Consider the following 15,051-nt stretch of genomic DNA (forward strand, 5'->3'; position numbering starts at 1 on the left):
ATGGAGATAAGCACACTTATCTTTCAAGATTGTTGTGGGAAACAAATAAGAGGCTTATCCATAGCTTTAACACAGTAGATAACAAGTTGCATATTAATATTGTGAAGAGTTTCACTAGTATTGGACTTTGAAAAATCTTTTTTTACCTGATAGATGTGAATGATATCTAACATTAAGTTTGCACTAGGGGCCGGGCATGGTGGTTCATAACTGTAATCTCAGCATTTTGGAAGACTAAGGAGGGAGAATCTCTTGAGCACAGATGTTTGAGACCACCATGGGCAATATAGTGAGACCTAATCTCTACAAAAAGTAAACAAAATTAGCTGGGTGTGGTGGAATGGGCCTGTGTTCCCAGCTACCTGGGTAACTGAGGTGGGAGGATTGCTTGGGCAGAAGATCGAGGCCACAGTGAGCTATGATTATGCCACTGTGCTTCAGCCTGGGTGACTGAGTGAGCCCTTGTCTGAAAAAATAAAAATTAAACTTAAAAAAAGTTTGTATTAGGAATAAATAGAGTGTGAATCTGACACCCACTGGGAAATGCACAACTTCAACCAACACCACATTCTCTACCTGAGGTTTAAGAGTCTGTTGAACTAGGCCTTTGATATTTTGAAGCAAATGTGTAAATTCATTACATACTCTTTTGACACTTTGGAAGCAAATGTACAAGGTTTATTAAACAATCTGCCTGCTGACTAAATCAATATACTAACATTATCATTTCTATCAAAAATCATTCCTCTTTGGTCTTGTGTGGGACATTACGTTTTTTGTTGTTGTTTTGTTTTGGAGTTTTTTTCAGTCATGACATGATCTATCTTGAGGAGTCGGTACAGTAAAAATATAACCCATAATGCTATCATTTTCTATGACCTAATAATAACAATGTGTGAGTTGATATCATTAATAACTACCATCAGGGATATAGCTAATAACTATATCAGAAACCCAGCTAATTTTTTTTGAGGAGCTGAAAAGGGACTCTAAAATGAAGAAAAATAATGTGCTCTTCAGAAAATTATAAAATATATTTCATCTAGTAAATTGTAGAATCAACTCTAGTTTTATACTCATAGTCCTTGTATAAATGTGTGCCAGTTGGCATATTTGAAGCACTGCTACTAATTTAGATATTTGCAGAAGGATATGCTTAAATACTAATACACTAATAATACCAAACAATATATTAGAATACATACTAATAAACAACCATAAGAAGTATCCCATTCTAAATGTGCAAATATGTACTGAATATGTTTTTGCCCTTTTCCTTATTTTTTTAAATTACAAATGAGAGAACGTTAGTATTATACACAGAAAATGCATTCTGAGATAAAGTCAATTATACATATAAGTGACCCCAAAAGTTATTAATGAATATTTAAAGATTTAATGGGAAATGTATTATTATTCCCATTTTATAAAGAGAAAATCAAAAGCATAGAACATTCCTGCAAATTATACTTAAAATGTCAAGAGAAAATAAAGCATTTAGTCATGATTAAACACTATCTAGTCATGATTAAACAGTATTAGAGCTTTGTAATCCCCATCAGGAGTCTTTTTCAGCTCATCTATATTGAGACTACCACAGGCAATATACGGCATTGATCTACTTAGAAGAACAGAAGCCACATTGCCAGAAAGCCAGTGTCTGGCATTTTTTTTTTTTTTTTTCCTGCAGAAGTTCTTGCAGCTCGGGAGCAAGGAAATAAGATCCACATTGGGCAGGTATAGAAACTGGCCAAGTTCAAAGCATCATGTTCCGCAATTGTCCATATCGACTATAACAACTAAGAGACATTTGTTTGATGATATATGTCAATATATAGCTGCTACTCCTCACACCCATCAGAATCGTTACTATCAAAAAATTAGAAAACGACAAGTGTTGACTTGGATGTGAAGAAATTGGAACACTTGTGCACTGTTGGTGGAAATGTCAAATGGTACAGCAAATGCCCATCAGTGATAGACTGGATAAAGAAAATGTGGCACATATACACCATGGAATACTATGCAGCCATAAAAAGATGAGTTCATGTCCTTTGCAGGGACATGGATAAAGCTGGAAACTATCATTCTCAGCAAAGTGACACAAGAACAAAAAACCAAACACCACGTATTCTTACTCAAAAGTGGGTATTGAACAACGAGAACGCATGGACAGAGGGACGGGAACATCATACACTGGGGCCAGTTGGGGACTGGGGGGAATAGGGGAAGGATAGCAGGGGGTGGGGGGACTGGGGAGGGATAACATTAGGAGAAATACCTAATGTGGATGATGGGGGCATGGATGCAGCCATGTAACAATCCTGCACAATCTGCACAGGTACCCCAGAACCTAAAGTATAATTTTAAAAAAAGGAAAATAAAAGAACAGTATGGTGGTTCCAAAAAAAAAAAAAAAAACTAACTAAAAATACTGTGATATAACAATCCCACTAACAGGCATATATGCAAAAGACTGAAAGCATGCTCTCAAAGAAAGATTTGTACAACTATGTTAATAGTAGCAACATTCACAAAGGCCAAAAGAGAGAAGAAACCCCAGTGTCCATTAATAAATGAATGGATAAACAAAATGTAGTATATACATACAATGGAATATTATTCAGCCTCAAAAAGGAAGGAGATTTTTGTAGATGCTACAACATGGACAATCCTTGAGGACGTTAAGTAAAATAAGCCAGTCATAAAAAAAAAAAAAAAAAAAAAAAAAGACAATATTGTGTGATTCCATTTAGATAAGGTACCAAGAGTAGTCAAATTCATGGAAACAGAAAGTAGAATAGAGGTTGCCAGGAGCTGAAGAATAAGCAAATGAGGAGTTGTTATTTAATGCATATGAAGTTTTAGTTTTACAAGGTGAAAAGCTCTGGAGATAGGGTGCACAACAAGGTGAATATAAATGACACTACTGAACTACTCACTAAAAATGGTTAAGATGGTAAATTTAATGTTATATGTGTATTTTATCACAAATTAAAAACAGAAATTATATTGTGTGTGTATATATATATATGTATGCATATATGTATACGATAATATTATATACTTAGGTTGCTCAATTGCTATATCACCACTGACCCAGCAATTTCACTTAGGAGCAATTTTCCTAAGCATACAATTATACAATTGAAATAAGTTTTTAAAAGATATATGTAGGTGTAGGTTTTTGTAATGTGATTTTTAAAAATCATATATATTTAAACTGCATAATTTAAGTCATTTACTTCTTAGGCTAGGCCACAGATATCATACATAGGACCCCATTGTCAATTCTGGCTAAACATTAGTGTTGCAAAATGACTGACAAATAGTCTTACTGCTACCTTGTTCATAATACAGAAACTGGCATTCTCAAGTCCTAAATCAAAAACCGATTAATCTACTATAATTGAAAACCTAATATTTAACAGGTAAGACAGAGATGAGCAAAGAGAAAAGTTATTTGTTTATATGGAGCTTAATTGCAGTTCAGGAGAAAAACATTGCATATATTAATCAATCAATGCAAACAAAAATATGTAAAGTAATGTGACCTCAGAGAAAAATAAAATAGAGCAATGTTGTAGTATGTGACTGGGTGGCTGCTTTAGATGAACAGCTGGGAGAAGTGATGGAGAGATGACATAGGAACTAAGATTAGAATGACAAGAAGGAGCCAACATACAATGATGAATCAGACAGAAGAGATTTTCAAGCAGAAAGAATGGCAAGTACAAAGGGCCTGTGTTAAGAACAATCTTCATGTTCACTAAGGAATTAAAATTAGAGCTAATAGTTTGTATTGAAAAATAAAAGAACAAGATTCAAAACAACAGAATCATTTTAAACCTAGGGATAACAGTCTTGGAATCCACAAATAAATTATTTTCTATACTGTAGCTTCTTTGCTTGAAGATTATTTACTTATTGCAAAGAGCAACTATTTCTATTAAAAGGAAATTTCTTTAGCACCTATGTAAACAAATTTATTTATTGTTGTGGGCTTTTTCAAGGCTACTTAGAGTTAAAACATTTTGAAATCACAGAGAAAAAATTTAAGTAGGAGTTCCAGTTTTTTCTTAGGCTGAGAAAGTTTGTTATTGCTGTCCAAATCCAAGTGCAAAAACATTTTTGCAAATGTTGCAAATTCACTACTTAGAGAGAAAAGCTACCCAAACACACCTGTACCTTTTCAAAACTGATTTAATATCATGTTAAATAAACATATTAAGGACACGAATGTTTAGTCACCAAAAGCTCCACTGCCTAATCTACTATTTAGAGTGAATTATACCGGCCCCTTAGATTCTGATAAAGACAAACCTGCATTTCATGACATTTTTTCCAAACCAAAAACTGTCAGGTGGTACTCAGTGCTTATAATTCTACCTTAATATTGTTTTGGTCATATGACTTATATGATTGAAAATACATGGAATAATGTCTAAGGAAGAGGACACATTCTGAAGGTAGAATATTTATTGTCCAATTTTATTATATGAGGCAAGAGAATATGGTTAGAAATCCAGAGAAGTTTGCTCTGACATCAGAAAGCTAGAGTCTTAATACTGCTTCTGCCTCTTATTGGTTGTACAAATTTGGATATAAACTCTGTGTACTCATGTAGTAGTTTGTTTTTATGCTGCTGATGAAGACATACCCGAGACTGGGAAGAAAATGCCATTTAATTAGACTTACAGTTCCACATGGCTGAAGAGTTCTCAGAATCATGGTGGGAGGCGAAAGACATTTCTTACATGGTGATACAAGAGAAAAGGAGAGAGGCAAAAGCAGAAATTCCTGATAAACACATCAGATCTTATGAGACATAATCACTATCATGAGAATAGCACAAAAAAGACTAGCCCCATGATTCAATTACCTTCCCACTGGGTCCCTCCCACAACATATGGGAATTCTGGGAATCTCAAGTTGAGATTTGAGTGTGGACAATGCCAAACCATATCATTATCTTCCCTGATCCCTCCAAATCTCATGTCTTTACATTTCAAAACCACTCATGGCTTCCCAACAGTCCCCCAAAGTCTTAACTCAGTTAAGCATTAACCCAAAAGTCCACAGTCCAAAATCTCATCTGAGACAAGGCAAGTCCCTTCCACTTATGAGCCTGTAAAATCAAAAGCAAGCTAGTTACTTCATAGATACAATGGGGGTACAAGTATTGGGTAAATACAGCCATTCCAAATGGGAGAAATTAGCCAAAACAAAGTGATTACAGGGCCCATGCAAGTCCAAAATCCAGAGGGGCAGTCAAATTTTAAAGCTCCAAAATGATCTCCTTTGACTCCAAGTCTCACATCCAGGTCACGCTGGTGCAAGATGTGGGTTTCCATGGTCATAGCGGCTTAGCCCCTGTGTCTTTGCAGGGTATAGCCTCCCTCCTGACTCCTTTTACATGCTGGCTTTGAGTGTCTGTGGCTTTTTAGATGCATGGTGCAAGCTGTCTATGGATCTACCACTCTCTAGGACCTAGAGGATGGTGACCTTCTTCTCATAGCTCTATTAGGCAGTGCCCCAGTAGGGACTCTGTGTGGGGGTTCTGACCCCAAATTTACTGCCCTAGCAGAGGTTCTCCATGAGGCTCCCACCCCTGCAGCAAACTTTTGCCTGGGCATTCAGGTGTTTTAATCCACCTTCTGAAATCTAGATGGAGGTTCCCAAAACTGAATTCTTGACTTACGTATGCCCACAGGCTCAATACCATGTGGAAGCTGCCAAGACTTGGGGCTTCTGTCCTCTGAAGCCACAGCCCAAGCTGTACATTGGGCCCTTTCAGCCATGGCTGGAAGAGCTGGGACACAGGGCACCAAGTCCCTAGGCTGCAAATATCATGGGAACACTTGGCCCAGCCCATGAAACCAATTTTTCCTTTTGGGCCTCTGAGACTGTAATGAAAGGGGCTGCTGTGAGGGTCTCTGGCATGGCCTGGAGACATTTTCCCCATAGTCTTGGGGATTAACATTAGCCTCCTTGCTACTTATGCAAATTTCTGCAGCTGGTTTGAATTTCATCCTAGAAAATGGGTTTTTCTTTTCTATCATATAGTCAGGCTGTAAATGTTCCAAACTTTTATGCTCTGCTTCCCTTATAAAGCTAAATGTCTTTAATAATACCCAAATCACCTTTTGAATGCTTTGCTGCTTAGAAGTGTATTCTGCCAGATACCCTAAATCATCTCTCTCAAGTTCAAAGTTCCACAAATCTCTAGGGCAGGGGCAAAATGCTACCAGTCTCTGCTAAAACATAACAAGAGTCACCTTTACTCCAGTTCCCAACAAGTTGCTCATCTCCATCTGAGACCACCTCAGCCTGGACCTTATTGTCCATATTACTACCAACATTTTGGGCAAAGCCTTTCAACAAGTCTCTAGGAAGTTCCAAACTTTCCCACATTTTCCTGTCTTTTTCTGAGCCCTCCAAGTTGTTCCCACCTCTGCCAGTTACCTGGTTCTAAAACTGCTTCTACATTTTCAGATATCTTTTCATAAATGCCCAATTTGACTGGTACCAATTTACTGTATTAGTTTATTTTCATGTTGTTGATAAAGACATACATGAGACTGGAAAGAAAAAGAGGTTTAATTGGACTGACAATTCCACTGGGGAGGCCTTAGAATCAGGGTGGGAGATGAAAGGCACTTCTTACATGGTGGCAGCAAGAGAAAATGAGGAAGAAAGCAAAAACAGAACTTCCTGATAAACACATCAGATCTCAGGAGACTTATTCATTATCACAAGAATAGCATGGAAAGACCAACCCCCATGATTCAATTACCTCCCCTTGGGTCCCTCTCACAACATGTAGGAATTCTGGGAGATACAATTCAAGTTGAGATTTGGGTGGGGACACAACCAAACCATATCAACTCACTTTCCCCATTTAGGAACTGGAGAAAATTTCATGTCTCTCAAAATTCCTGTAAACATCAAACCAGTTAAAACATGTAAACTGCTTCCGAGTTCCTGACACACATCAGCAAATAATAGTTAAAATACTACTACTATTATATCATATACAAAATACACTTGTATAAGTCCTCTGTCAAATTATTCACAATTATATGTCTAATTGCATCTATATCAACAGATATACACAAAGAGAAAGAGAATATATAAAATAAGTAAAGCACAAATTTAAAGTCATAATATTGCAAGTTGGCAAAAATCCAACAAATAGAGAAATTAAATTTTAAATCAAAGTCTAGCATTTCTATATTGTTAATTAATTTCAAGTATGTGATGTACATCATTTTATCCTCTTAAACCAAAAAAAAAGCCTTTGGTTTAGAATGTGTAAGTTATACCAGATCAAGTAATTAGCCCACATCTGAAAACTGTCTCCACATTTAAATTTTAAAAAGAAATCAAACTACACAGGTCACTTATAATCACCTTGATTAGAATAAATCTACTAGCAGGTTAATATACACTAAAAAGAATTCATCACATATTCCCTCTCTTTAATAGTAATACCAGTGCTAATAAAAAGCACTGTACAAATCTTTAGATTGCAATAACTGAATATCATAAATATAAAATGTATATATTATGCATATTATCTCAGTGAATGTTTACAAAAAAAACGATTGAGGCAAACATGGGTGTTTAATGTTATGGCGTACTGAGCTGGCTCATAAAAAAAACTTGAAGAAATTCTGTTTACACATCTCCTGACACCTATTCATGTTATTTATTGAGTGCTGGAAGTGAACATCTCTAACTCTAAAAGGGGCAAAGGACTATTGTAGTAGGTTTAAAATATAACTGTTATATTTTAAGAATTTTCCCATTAAATAGAAATAAAAACAAACACAAAAAATAATTTATCAACTAAGCAAATTAAGTGAGAATACTGACAAACTTGAAAATGACACGTAGTGCTATGGAAGACATCTATTGATTTATTTACTTATTTTCTCTCGATAGTGGCTCTAAACATACTAAGAGGTAGAAACAATAAAAGAAGGTAGAGAAAGACATTGTGTGTGTGTGTGTGTGTGTGTGTGTGTGTGTGTGTGTGTGCAGAAAATAAACCTTTTTTAGGTTCTCTAGTCTTAGTCAAGTATTTTCTGTTAAATTATAATTAATGTCACCAATAACTGAAGGAATAATTACATTGTGAACAATGTTTACCAGTATAGTTGTAAATGATTGATTCAATGAATTTATTTAAAATGAACAGTTTCATGTGCTGGAATTTAATTTTAATACTTCAGTTCAAATTGTTAAAAAAAATATAACAAGACGCTAACTGCCACAGGTTTACTTACATTATCCCAATTTTAAAATCAGATCTTTTATCTAATAACTTGTAATAATCAAGTTAGGACTCATTAAACATAATCTTTAAGCTTCTCCCTTAAACTTTATTTAACTCTTTCTCAAAATTATTATGGAATTTTCATAGAAGTCGAAATAAAAATCATAAAGTTTCTATGGTACCACAAAAGACCCCAAATAGTGAAAGGAATCTTGAGCAAATAGAACAAAGCTGGAGGTATCACATTACCTGATTTCAAAACATATTACAAAACAATAGCCATCAAAACAGCATGGTGCCAGCATAAAAACAGACATACAAACCAATGAACTAGAACAGAGAGCCCAGAAATAAATGCACATATTTATGGTTAATTGATCTTTGCAGAAGGTGCTAAGAACACACATTGGGGAAAGGAAATTCTCTTCAAAAAGTGTTGTTCAGAAAAGTGATTATCTGCATGTGGAAGAATGAAATTATACCCTTATCTCACCCTATAAACCAAAATCAACTCAAAATGGATTAATGGCTTATATGTAAGAAACTGAAACTGTAAAAATACTAAAGAAAATCATAGCTAAAAAGCTTCTTAATATTGGGGGAAGCAATAAATTCTTAGACATGTCCCCAAAGCACAGAAAACAAAAGCAAAAATAGACAAATGGAACCGCATTAAATTAAAAAACAACAACAACTTCTGTACAGCTAATGAACAACTTACAGAATGAGAGAAAAAATATATAAACCATATCTCTGAAAAAGGGTTAATATCCAAAATGTATAATGAATTTACTCAATCACGAGAAAACAACCCTATTAAAAAATGGTCAAAGGATTGAATGAACATTTTTCAAAAGAAGGCACGTATTAGTCCATTCTCACCCTGCTATAAAGAAGTACTCAAGACTAGGTAATATATAAAGGGCAGAGGTTTAATAGACTCACAGTTCCACATGCCTTTGGAGGCCTCAGGAAACTTACAAGCATGGAGGGAGGTGAAGGAAAAGCAAGTACCTTCTTCACAAGGCAACAGGAAAGACAGCATGTGAAAGAGGAACTATCAAACACTTATAAAATCATCAGAGCTCATGAGAACTCACTATCATGGGAACAGCACGGAGAAAACAGCTCCCATGATCCAATAACCTCCCACCAGGTCTCTCCCTCAACATGTGGGGATTATGGGGATTACAATTTGAGATGAGATTTGGGTGGGGACACAGAGCCAAACCATATCAACATACAAATGGTCAATAGGTACAGTCAGGTATCACTTAATAACAGGAATATGTTCTGAGAAATGTGTCACTGGTGATTCTGTAGTTATTTGAACATCATAGAGTGTAGTTACACAAACCTAGATGGAATTACCTACCCCACACCTAAGCTATATGATATAGCCTATTGCCCCTAGGCTATAAACATATACAGCATATTACTGTACTGAATACTACAGACAATTGGAACACAATAGTAAGTACTTGTGTATCTAAATATAGAAAAGGTACTGTAAAAATATAGTATAAAAAATGAAAAATGGCATACAAGTACAGGGCACTTATGAATGGGGCTTGCAGAACTGGAAGTTGCTTTCAATGAGTCAGTGAGTCAGTGGTGAGTGAATGTGAAAGCTAAGACATTACTGTACTGTAAACTTTATAAACACTGCACTAGGATACACTAAATTTATACAGAATTGTTATTCTTTCTTAAATACTAAATTTACCTTAGCTTTCTATAACATTTTTACTTTATAAACTTAAATTTTTTTACTTTTTTGACTCTTTTGTAATACATTTAGCTTAAAACAAGGAAACACTGTACAGTTGCATGAAATATTTTCTTTTTTTATATCCCGATTCTCTAAGCATTTGCCTGTTTTAAAAATCTATATTTTTTGCTTTTAAAACTTTTTTGTTAAAAAATAAGACATAAACATACACAGTAGCCTAACCCTACACAGGGTCAGGATCATCAATATTACTGTCTTCCCTTTCTATGTCTTGTCCCACTGGAAAGTCTTCAGGGGTAATAACAGCCATGGAGCTGTCATCTCCTATGATATCAATGCATTATTTTGGAATATTTCCTGAAGGACCTGCCTGAGGCTGTTTTACGGTTAATTTTTTTTAATATGTAGGAGGAGCACACTCTAAAATAATGATAAATATTATAGTAAATACATAAACCAGTAAAATAATCATTTGTTAATATTATCAAGTAGTATGTACTATACACAATTGTAAATGTTACACTTTTTTTTTTCATTTTTTAGATAGGGTCTATATTAGTCCGTTTTCATGCCACTAATAAAGACATACCCAAGACAGGATAATTTATAAAGGGAAGAAGTTCAATTGACTCACAGTTTAGCATGGCTGGGAGGGCCTCAGGAAACTTATAATCATAGCAGCAAGGAAGCAAACACATCCTTCACATGGCAGTAGCAAGGAGAAGTGTCAAGTGAAGGCAGGGAAAAGCTCCTTGATAAAGCCATCAAATTTTGTAAGAACTCACTATCATGAGAACAGCATAGGGTAACCACCCCCCTGATCCAATCACCTTGCACAAGATCCCATCCCCAACACACAGGGATTACAATTCAAGATGAGGTTTGGGTGGGGACACAGCCAAACCGTGTTGTTCTGCCCCTGGCCCCTTCCAAATCTCATACCCTCACATTTCAAAACACAATCATGCCTTTCCAACAGTCTCCCAGAAGTCCAAGCCCAAAGTCTTATCTGAGACAAGGCAAGTCTCTTCCACCTATGAGCCTATAAAATCAAAAGCAAGTTAGTTACTTCTTAGATACAATGGGGGTACAGACATTGGGTGAAAACACCTATTCTAAATGGAAGAAATTGGCCAAAATGAAAGGGCTACAGGCCAAAGAAAGGCCTGTAAGGCTGAAAAGGGCTAAGTCAGAAAACCAATAGGGAAATCATATCTTAAAATTCCAAAATAACTTTGGACTCCATGTCTCAAATCTAGGTCACGAGGTCCAAAATGATCTCCTTTGACTACATGTCTCACATCCAGGTCATGCTGATGCAAGAGGTTGGGTCCCATGGCCTTGTGCAGCTCCAATCCTTGGCTTTGTGGGGTATAGACCCTCTCTCAGGTTCTTCACTGGCTGGCATTGAATGCCTGTGGCATGTGCCACCATGCCTGGCTAATTTTGTAATTTTTGTAGAGATTAGGGACTTACTGTGTTGCCCAAGCTGGTCTCAAACTCCTGGTATCAAGCAATACTCCCATCTTAGCCTGCCAAAGTGCTAGGATTAAAGGCATGAGCCATCACACCAACCTCTGTGCCATATTTTATATGAGGCAGCACAGAACACAGTAGTTTGTTTACACCAGCATCACCACAAACATATGAGTAATATAGTGCACTATGACATCACTAGGAAGTAAGAATTTTTCAGCTTCATTATACTCATATAGGACCACCCTAGCATATGCAGTCTGTCATTAACCAAAATGTTGTTATACAGTGTGTGACTGTTTTTAAAAAGTGTTCAACATCATTAGACATCAGGGAAAGCAAATCAGAATCACAATGAAAGAATACTTCACACCTGTCAGAATGGGTATTATCAAAAACACAAGAGCTAACAAACATTGGAAAGTATGTGGAGAAAAGACAATCCTTGCACATTATTGGTAGGATATAACTTAGTATAGTCATTATGCAAAATACTATGAAGATTCTCAAAAAGTTAAAACTAGAACTACCACATGATCCAGCAATCCGAGTTCTGACTATACAAGGAAATGAAATTAGCATGTTGAAAACATATCTGCACTCCCATATTCATTGCACCATTATTCACAAGAACCAAGATATAATCAATCTAATTGTCTATCAATAGATGGATGGATAAAGAAAATGCAGGATATATATACACACACAGACACACACACACACACACACAGAGAGAGAGAGAGAGAGAGAAGGCAATTATTCAGCCTACAAAATGAAGAAAATCCTATCTTCTGCAACATCACTGTGAACCTGGAGGACATTATGTTAAGAGAAATAAGCCGGGCACAGAAAGACAAATACTGTGTAGTGTCACTTGTATATGGAATATAAAATGTCAAACTCATAGAAGCAGAGAACAGATGGGTTAAGGGAAATCGGGAGATGTTGGTCAAAGGGTATACAGTTTCAGTAATCTAGAATAAGTAAGTTCTGGAGATACGATATATGATATAGCAACTATAATTAGTAATACCATATTATATACTTAAAATTTGCTTGGAAAGTAGACCTTAAATGTTCTCACCACAAAAAAAATTTATTGTGGTGGAAATGTAAATAAGCTTGATTATGATAATCATATCATAATGTATATGTATTTCAAAACATCACATTATAGACCATAAATATGTACAATTTTTGACAATTACACCTCAATAAATCTATATTAATAAATCTGGAAAAATCTCTTTGATTGTCAATTATTAAACCACTAGGGGCTTTGGAGACACTATGCTTCCATTTCAATTCCAGCTCTGCTATGTGCTAATTGAAAGATTTTAGGCACTTTCTTTTCTTTTCTTTTCTTTTCCTTTTTAATTGTAATTTGGGCTCTGGGGTACATGTGCACATCCTGCATCCTGCAGGATTGTTGCATAGGTACATAGATGCCATGGTGGTTTTGCTGTCTCCATCCCCCAACCTTGGCCTACATAAGGCATTTCTCCTGGTGTTATCCCTCCCCACCCCACTCTGACCCTCCCCTCCCTTCGCCTCCCCTCCAGAATCCCACCTAGCCCAGTGAGTGTTGTTCATTTTCCTATACCCAAGGGTTCTCATTCTTAATCATCCACCTATGAGTGAAAACATGCGGTGTTTGGTTTTATGTTCTTGTGTCAGTTTACTGAGAATGATTCATTCCAGATTCATCCATGTCTCTACAAAGGACAGGAACTCGTCGTTTTTTTTATGGCTGCATAGTATCCCATGGTGTACATGTGCCACATTTCTTTGTCGAGTCTATCATTGGTGGGCATTTGGGTTGGTTCCTTTGCTATTTTAAACAGCACTGCAATGAACATACCTGTGCCTGTGTCATTATAATAGAACCATTTATAATCCTTTGGGTATATACCAGTAATGGGATTGCTGGGTCAAATGGAATTTCTATTTCTAGGTCCTTGAGGAATCACCACACTGTCTTCCATAATGGTTGAACTAATTTATACTCCCACCAACGATGTAAAAATGTTTCTTTTTCTTCACATCTTCTCCAGCATCTGTTGTCTCCAGATAGTTTAATGATCGCCATTCTAACTGGTGTGAGATGGTATCTCAATGTGGTTTTGATTTGCATTTCTCTAATGATCAGTGATGATAAGCATTTTTTCATGTGTTTGTTGGCTACATAAATGTCTTCTTTTGAAAAGTGTCTGTTCATATCCTTCACCCACTGTTGAATGGGTTTATTTTTCTTGTAAATCTGCTTTAGTTCTTTGTAGGTTCTGGATATTAGTCCTTTGTCAGATGGAGAGACTGCAAAAATTTTTTCCCATTCTGTTGGTTGCCAGTTCACACTTATGATTCTTTCTTTTGCTGTACAGAAGCTCTGGAGTTTAATTAGATCCTATTTGTCTATTTTGGCTTCTGTTGCCATTGTTTTTGGTGTTTTAGCATGAAGTTCTTGCCTGTGCCTATGTTCTGAATGATGTTGCCTAGGTTTTCTCCTAGGATTTTTATGGTGTTAGTTCTTATGTTTCAATCTTTAATCCATCTGGAATTAATTTTTGTATAAAGTGTAAGGAAGGGATCCAGTCAGCTTCCTGCATATGGCAAGCCAGTTTTCCCAACACCATTTATTAAACAGGGGATCCTCTCCCTATTTCTTGTTTTTGTCTGGTTTGTCAAAGATCAGATGGTTGTAGATGTGTGGCATTGCTTCTGAGGCCTCTGTTCTGTTCCACTGGTCTATATCTCTGTTTTGGTACCAGTACCATGCTGTTTTGATTACTGTAGCCTTATAGTATAGTTTGAAGTCGGGTAGCATGTTACCTCCAGCTTTCTTCTTTTTTCTTAGAATTGTCTTGGCCATGTGGGCTCTCTTTTGGTTCCATATGAAGTTTAAAGTGGTTTTTTCCAGTTCTGTGAAGAAGGTCAGTAGTAGCTTGATGGGGATAGCATTGAATCTATAAATTACTTTGGGCAGTATGGCCATTTTCACGATATTGATTCTTCCTAACCATGAGCATGGAATGTTTTTCCATCTGTTTCTGTCCTCTCTATTTCCTTGATCTGTGGTTTATAGTTCTCCTTGGAGAGATCTTGATTCTTCCCTCTTTTCTTTTTTATTAACCTGGCTAGTGGTCTGTTGTGTTGATCTTTTCAAAACACCAGTTACTGGGTTGGTTGATTTTTTGAAGGGTTTTTTTTGTCTCTATCTCCTTCAATTCTGCTCCGATCTTAGGTATTTCTTGTCTTCTGCTAGCTTTTGAGTTTTTTTATCTTGCTCTTCTAACTCTTTCAATTTTGATGAAAGGGTGTCGATTTTAGACCTTTCCTTGCTCCTTGTGTGGGCATTTATTGCTATGAATTTCCCTCTAGACACTGCTTTAAATGTGTCCCAGAGATTCTGGTATGTTGTGTCTTCATTCTCATTAGTGTCAAAGAACATCTTTATTTCTGCCTTCATTTCATTGTTTACCCAGTCTACATACAGGAGCCAGTTGTTCATTTTCCATGAAGTTGTGTGGTTTTTGAGTTAGTTTCTTAATCCTGAGTTCTAATC

General features: G+C 36.2%; 1 protein-coding gene across 1 annotated transcript in view; it reads right to left on the bottom strand.

Moving 5' to 3' along the window:
- CFAP299 (cilia and flagella associated protein 299) overlaps positions 1-15,051 on the bottom strand; it is a 615,251-nt gene that overhangs the window by 557,443 nt on the left and 42,757 nt on the right. The window lies entirely within an intron of this gene.

This window comes from Sapajus apella, unplaced genomic scaffold, assembly GCF_009761245.1.
Source record: "Sapajus apella isolate SASKATOON/1434 unplaced genomic scaffold, GSC_monkey_1.0 scaffold45, whole genome shotgun sequence".
NCBI lineage: Eukaryota > Metazoa > Chordata > Mammalia > Primates > Cebidae > Sapajus > Sapajus apella.